Source organism: Lithobates pipiens, unplaced genomic scaffold (genome assembly GCF_037356315.1).
Source record: "Lithobates pipiens isolate NorthernLeopardFrog02 unplaced genomic scaffold, aLitPip1_a1.2 Scaffold_10, whole genome shotgun sequence".
NCBI lineage: Eukaryota > Metazoa > Chordata > Amphibia > Anura > Ranidae > Lithobates > Lithobates pipiens.
In genome coordinates this window covers 3,741,133-3,748,525 of record NW_027507686.1, presented here as the reverse complement: position 1 = coordinate 3,748,525, position 7,393 = coordinate 3,741,133, and the positions used below count along the sequence as shown (strand labels likewise).

The following is a 7,393-nucleotide window of genomic DNA, read 5'->3' as shown; positions in this document are numbered from 1 at the left end:
TTTTTTTTTTTTGGGGGGGGGGGGGGGGGGGGCGGTGAGGGATGTGAAGGGAGATGTGTGCAGGGGTGGAGGATGGGGCAGAGTGGTGCAGAGGTCAGAGCTGAGGACGGGTGGAGGTGAGATGTGCACAGCCTGTAAGAGAACTGGACCCTGCACTCTGTTTATAGCACACCCCTGAATGCTGCACTCAGTGCGTAGTACGCCTCTGAACTCTGCACTCTGTGCATTGCGCACCCCCTGAGCTTTGTGCGTAGCTCATCCCCCCCTAGCACTACTGTTTCCCCTTCCCTTGTGTACACTTCCAAAAGTAATGAGACTGTTGCTGGATGCCGCCATCTTGGATGTGACAGCAGCCCAAGCAGACTCGAGCGATGTGCTATAGTAGTCCCCTTCATGTATACCTTGGCAGCTACGCAAAAGATTTTGAAGGAGGTGGTGGAGGAGGTGGTGGAGGAGCTGGGCCAGCACAGTAATTTCACAAGTAGGGACACTACATCTATATTACAGGTGCGCAGGCAGCAGACTTCAGTAAATAGTTTGGGTTTGGAAGTACAACACACAATGTCTTTGGGCATCTGGGTGGTGTACAAGTTTTGGAGATGAGGACAACTGACCTTTTGGGGTCTACACAGCTGATCAGGTCAGCCACTTAGGAAGTGTTGAAGTCAGACAGCCGACGTTTTCAGGAGGAGGGAAGTAATAGTCTTGGTGTGGTGTCATTGCCGGCGAGGTGGGGTGTTGGTGCTGGTGAGGTGGGGTGCCATGGTTGGTGGGTAATGGTCCGTACTGTTGCTCTCATTGGGCAGCTTATTTCCTGCATATCTATATCTCCTACACGGAGGACTCTATGGTCTGACGGTGTTCTTGTCTCTTCCAGCTGTATAGATTCCTGGTTTGAAGTGAACAGGTGTTGTCCGGAACATCCTTCTGATTGACTGGCAGCCACTCTATCTGGCTTTATTTTAAGGTAAGTAGAGGTCACCCCCTTGCTGCGCTGCACAGGTTTTTTGCCGGGCTCAGTGCCAGCTCTAGGCCCTTTTTATTGACCGGTTAGGGCGGTGTAGCCAGTATGTGGGCTCCACTGGGGCTACTCAACGTCGGTGCGATGGTTCAGTGTAAGCTGTGCTTGTCTCCTCCATTGAGGGACACGGGAAGGCTTTACCCTTCATGCTATACTGCCACCTACAGAAGGATAGGGCACTGTACACCATCTCAAGATAACCCCTTCCACTACCAGCATGCCTCCGGTTCTGGTTGTGTCCGAGGAGGATGGACATCTTCATCTATTCTGTATTAAGAGCTTTCTGCTTTTGTTTGTTTTTTTTTTTTTTTTGTTTTTTTTCTTTGACCACTTCAGCCCCGGACCATTTTGCTGGCCAAAGACCAGACCACTTTTTGCGATTCGGCACTGCGTCGCTTTAACTGACAATTGCGTGGTCGTGCGACGTGGCTCCCAAACAAAATTGACGTCCTTTTTTTCCCACAAATAGAGCTTTCTTTTGGTGGTATTTGATCACCTCTGCGGTTTTTATTTTTTGCGCTATTAACAAAAATAGAGTGACAATTTTGAAAAAAACGCATTATTTTTTGTTATAATAAATATCCCCCAAAAATATATAAAAAAAACTTTTTTTTTCCCACAGTTTAGGCCGATACGTATTCTTCTACATATTTTTGGTAAAAAATTGGTTTGCGCAAAAGTTATAGCGTTTACAAAATAGGGGATAGTTTTATGACATTTTTATTAATTTTTTTTTTTTTTTTACTAGTAATGGCGGCGCTCAGCGATTTTTTTTTTTTTTTTTTATTTATTTTTTTTTTTTTATTGTGACTGCGACATTATGGCAAACGCATCGGACATTTTTGACACATTTTTGGGACCGTTGTCATTTATACAGCAATCAGTGCTATACAAATGCAGTGATTCCTGTGGAAATGGCAGTGAAGGAGCTAACCAGTGGGTGGCAGTGTAGGGGTGTGTTACTAACTGTGGGGGCTGGGCTTTCTTTTAGTGAACACTGATCTCTGCTCCAATCACATGGAGCAGAGATCAGCGTCACTTGTTACTAGGCAGAATGGGGAGATGCTGTTTACAATGGCATCTCCCAGTTCAGCCGCCCCATGAGGCGATCGAGTCCGCGGGACCCACGGCCGGACTCACGGGGGTCCCGACCGCCACACGGCGGCGCGCTCGCGATGACAGGGCAGCATTTAAAAATTTGACGTACATGTACGCCAATATGCCTGCCGTGCCATTCTGCCGACGTACATCGGCGTGCGCCAGTTGGGAAGTGGTTAAAGTGGAGCTCCGCCATGTTTTTTATAAAATTATCTCAATCAGATTGCGTTAATGTAATGACATAAATCTGACTCCCCCCCCCCCCAAAGTACCTGTATTTTACAGATGTTCTTCTCTGCTTCCTTTTCGTCTAGTCTGCGGATATGGGCGGGTATTGTGCGGCTATTTTGTCATTTCCCTTAAGCCAGCACTGACTCCTGGGAGCTTGTGTCATTGTTCCCATTAGTCATTGTGGAGGCCTTGTGCCAGTTATCGCGGGATTTGAAGAACGGAAGTGACGCTGTTACGACTGTCGGTTTACTTTTTTTTTTTTTTTTTTGCCATCTCAAGGGGTGGGAACTTCCTGCGACGCCACCTGTTGTGATGGCAACCAACTAACTTTATGGCGCTCCACAAAGCTACTATTGAGCATGCGCGGGGAACGAGCAAAGAATGCTGGTAGCTCAGCATCGAGAGAACAAGGAAGTAAATGCTTGTGGCTTCACATGCCACAAGCAAGATTAAACAGATTGAATAGAAGTCGATCTTTACAACGAAAGCAGACAGGGCAAGCTCAATCTCCAAAACAGTGAGTGTGCAAGTGTCAGTGTTTTGATTGTGTTTAATGTTTGCCTAAAAAAATAAATAAAATTAAACCCCAGTGGAGCTCCACTTTAAAGTCGTTCTCTACATCACATGCTGGAGCTTCATATCTGTATTGCAGAGTGGTTGTCCTCAGCCAGGGAGTCACATTTGGGTGTTGGGTTTAGTGCTTTCCAGGTGTTTTTAATCATTTTCTTGTAGTCCTTGGTGGGGCAAAGGTCACCCCCTTTTGTGTTTGGGAGCATGCTGATGGTGGTAGTAGTAGGGACTATATTGGATCTTTATTTTTTTTTTATCCCCATTAATGTCTGATCCTTCTGTACATGACCTTATACATTGAAGGGTAGAGACCTCTGATGTCTCTCAATGAACTCCCAAGTATTTTATGGTGTATACCAGCGATGGCAAACCTCGGCACCCCAGATGTTTTGGAACTACATTTCCCATGATGCTCGACTACACTGCAGAGTGCTAAAGCATCATGGGAAATGTAGTTCCAAAACATCTGGGGTGCCTAGGTTCGCCATCACTGGTGTATACCAAAATCTTGTTTCTGTAGATATGATCCATGGTCTCAGGCAGGGTCTGTAGTTGGCCAACACAAGGGCAGCTCTTATGGCTAAGTGGTGAGCACCCTTGCCTTATTCATATTATAGCCATCTTCACCTCTTGCCACCTGCCGCGGGCAAATATGTGGCTCTGTGTAAACCACTTGCCATGCTGAGAGCGCGCTCCCAGAGCGATAGCTATTGGGGTATCCGTAGCTCCCAATGCATACTTGCGATCGGGGCTTTCTGATCATGTGACTGCTGCGACAGCCAATCACAACAGTCACATGGCCCAATTGCTTGCCTCTGCCGCCCTGAGCTTAGAACTCTTAAAGGAGTTTTAAAGGCAGAAGGTGCATTCTATGCATTAAGATAAAAAGCCTTCTGTGTGCAGCAGTCCCTCTAATACTTACCTGAGCCCCGTCTCTATCCAGCGATGTTGGACGGGAGCCTCGGCTGGCTGGAACTCTATCCTCATTGGCTGAGACACAGCAGTGGGTGCCATGGACTTTGCCGCTGTCGATCAATGAACCAATGAGGAGAGAGGGCGGGGCTGAGCTGCGGCTACATGCCTGAATGCACACACAGAGCAGCAGCTCAGCCAGGGTGGTCCCATAGCAAGCTGCTTGCTGTGGGAAACTCAGCAGGAGGGGAGGAGCCAGGAGCGCTGGCAGAGGACCCGAGAAGAGGAGGATCCGAGCTGCTCTGTGCAAAACCATTACACAGAGCAGGTGAGTATGACATGTTAAAAAATATTTTAAAAAAAGACCTTAATATCACTGTATTGGGCTGGGAGGCATTCGATTAGAAGACCATTGAACAGGATCTTCAATCTGTTAAAAACATTTTTTTTTTTAAATGTGATCGGAAGCGACAATACTGTAGCTTCTGACTTTTAATAAAAGGGGACTTGCCAGAGTCTGTTTTTTGACAGTCTCCGGGTCCCCAGCTCCCTGCTGCTTCACAGCTGGCTTCTCACTGTACTCTGCCTTAAGACCTGCAGCCTCCTGGGACCTGTGATGTGCCCAGGAGGTGAGCTGGTGGCTCAACTTCTGCCAGGATCACCTTAGCAGCCCAGCCGAAGTGGGAGCAGTTACCTTTCAAAACCAGGCCCTAGAAACACAAAAACCTAAAGTGGGGATGAGATGCAGAACTTCCCTTTTCAGGTGAGTACCACTTTAAGTTTTTTTTATTAAAGAATTGTTCCAGGCATTGTATAGTTGGTTGCATTGTTCCAGCTTGGACCTATATAACTATGTACCATACCTAGCTGATGCCCCTGGAGGCTGGAAATCCCTGTAGTAGGCACCGCTACTACAGTGATCTCCACTTCCAGGTCCTGTGCTGAGCGGCCGGCCTGATGCCATCAGAACACAGGAGGTTGGCTGCTGTGCACCGGCTCCATTCAGAGAATAGAAAGCACTCTGTGATTGGACGATGCAGAGTGGTGACATCCCTTTATCAATTTGTCATCAATCAAAAACTTGGAATTTTTTATTTTTTTTTGGGCTACCCATACACTTTGCTGATAGAGGAAGCAAAGAAAATACGTTATAATTTTAAATATAAAGGACCATGTGACTGCACAGGAGCTTGTCTATTGGCTGAGGGCGGTCACATGAGGAAAGGGAGGTGGGGGGTATAGGGGTTTAAGTTGAACCTGTTGGCTTTGCCTGCTTCAGCAGATCACAAGTCTTCTCTATTGTACCGGATTTATTATTTTCTAAATTTCCCGTTTTGTTTCGCTGTTGCTAGCAATGCTGTCTAAGACACCAATTCCATTTTTGTCTTTCAGATTACTGGGTCTCGCCCGCTTTAGGATCACAGAGGTCGTTCTCCACGTCCTCTCCGGGATGTCTAAACTGCTTTACACACACGTGTCCCTTCTTTCATGCGTTCCCTGCGTAATCCACGCCGGAGAATCCGGGGAATAGCAAAAGCCAAACTGAAGCCTCTTCCTATCATCCTTTAAGTCCTGCCGGGAGCAAGCGCCGGGGGTGAAGCTGCAAGAGGTGTAATCTTTTGCGCAGCCCAGCTATCGTTCCTCCCAAAGGTGGACAACGCCAAGAGGTCTTTAGGTCAGCGTCTTTCCTTTTTTCTTTTTTTTTTAAAGAGGGACTGAGCCCACGCAGTATGAGGACCCTGCCCACGTTTAGCCCTTTCACTGCTATCGGACACAGCAGGAGGCGTTGTATAATGTGACGACCACGACGGACACAGGAGGCTTTGTATAATGTGACGCCATGACGTACAAAGCAGGAGGCGTTGTATAATGTGACGCCACGAGACGGACACAAAAGGAGGCATTGTATAATGTGACGCCACGAGACGGACACAGAAGGAGGCGTTGTATGTGACGCCACGACAGACATAGAAGGAGGCGTTGTATAATGTGACGCCACAAGACGGACACAGGAGGAGGCGTTGTATAATGTGACGCCATGATGGACACAGAAGAAGGTGTTGTTATAATGTGACGCCACAACGGACACGTACTTTTTATTTCCTTGGCAATTTGCACTGAACATTTGGAGTTTATAAGGGCACGGAGACCCTGCCTGCGCGCAGCGGTCTACAGTCGGAGGACTGCGCGCACAGTGGCATGCTTGCGGATAGACTTTTGGCAGCAAGCTGTAAGCGGAGTTTCTTCTAAACCAGGGTCCTTTCCCAGTGCTTCCCAGAGGTCTGTAGGAGGAGGCAGGCACTGACCTGTTTATCGGGGAGGGGAGGGGGGGATGGTGGTGGGTGGGGGTTTGGCTGAAAACCATCTCGTCTCCAGCCGAAATGAGGTTTTTGCACATAACTTAATCGCAGAGCTGAGGAGAGTCCGGAGGAAACGTATTTTACCGGAATGAGGATGCAAGGTCGGGTAAAAGGGTGTTTACTTAGACAAGCTCGTAATTGCCAACTTCCCGGTCCTTTTCCTGTATATTATAGATAGGATAAATAAATTATTTCTGCTGGATAGTGTCAGACACATTTTGAAGGATCTGTTGGTGTTTTACAATCTGTTCCCACCCCCCCCCCCCCCACCAGTTCCCCCCTCCTGATCACCTTTCCGTTGCCCACTAACATTAGTGTTATTTTGTATATATATCGCAGTAATATTTGTACATCTTTAGGTGCTGGATTTTGGGGACGACTCCTGATTTTTACACATTGCTGGTCCCTGCTGCTGTAGCCGAGCTATCTGTCATATTAGCTGATCGGCTTCCATTTTGTTCCAGGACTTCAGGTGCTGAAGGTTGGCGCCAAGGTGCTGGTAATGCGTTAAACCCAATGATAAAAAGGATGCGGCTATTGAGGACAATGTCAGATCGGTGTTTATAAACCTGCTGCCTTTTTTTCTACCAGAAATTCGGTTTATCTTCAGCCAACTGAGCTGATTAAAGTTGAACTCCAGAGATGGATTTTATCACATGTTCCAGCTTGACTAATGTAAGGCTTCGTATGCCATGGCTGTGGGACTGCCATGGAAGTTGAGATTTGCTGTCTTCTGGGTCTGTGGCAAGAAAGTGACCGCCGCCGTGGTTACTTTGCAGCGGGGCGCCATTCACAAAACTACCGCAAACACTGGTATGTGTTCCCACATATGTGGCAAAAATATACACAGGTTAGCTAATTGCACAGACGGCATTCCATTATTTAATGGCCCTACCAGAATGCATTGCATTTTCTCAATGAATGCAAGGCATTCTGTTATTGGATAAGGTGGAAATTATGTCCTTTTTATCCCTTTGTCCGGTCAGTGAACATCTTGCATTCATTAAGAAAAATGCAAAAGCTTCTGCGAATGGCACCCAAGCCGAGCAAATGACCATCAATGAACATCTTGCATTCATTAAGAAAAATGCAAAGGATTCTGTGAATGGCACACAAGCCGAGCAAGTGACCATCAGTGAACATCTTGCATCATTAAGAAAAATGCAAAGGCTTCTGCGAATGGCGCGCAAGCCGAGCAAGT

At 47.2% G+C, this 7,393-nt stretch overlaps 1 long non-coding RNA gene across 1 annotated transcript; it reads left to right on the top strand.

Annotated features, from left to right (window-relative positions):
* Positions 1-513: 513 nt before the first annotated feature.
* On the top strand, positions 514-6,404 carry LOC143927184 (uncharacterized). The gene is made up of 2 exons (XR_013262244.1): positions 514-967; positions 5,225-6,404. It is a non-coding gene; the product is annotated as an uncharacterized LOC143927184 (long non-coding RNA).
* Positions 6,405-7,393: the final 989 nt, after the last annotated feature.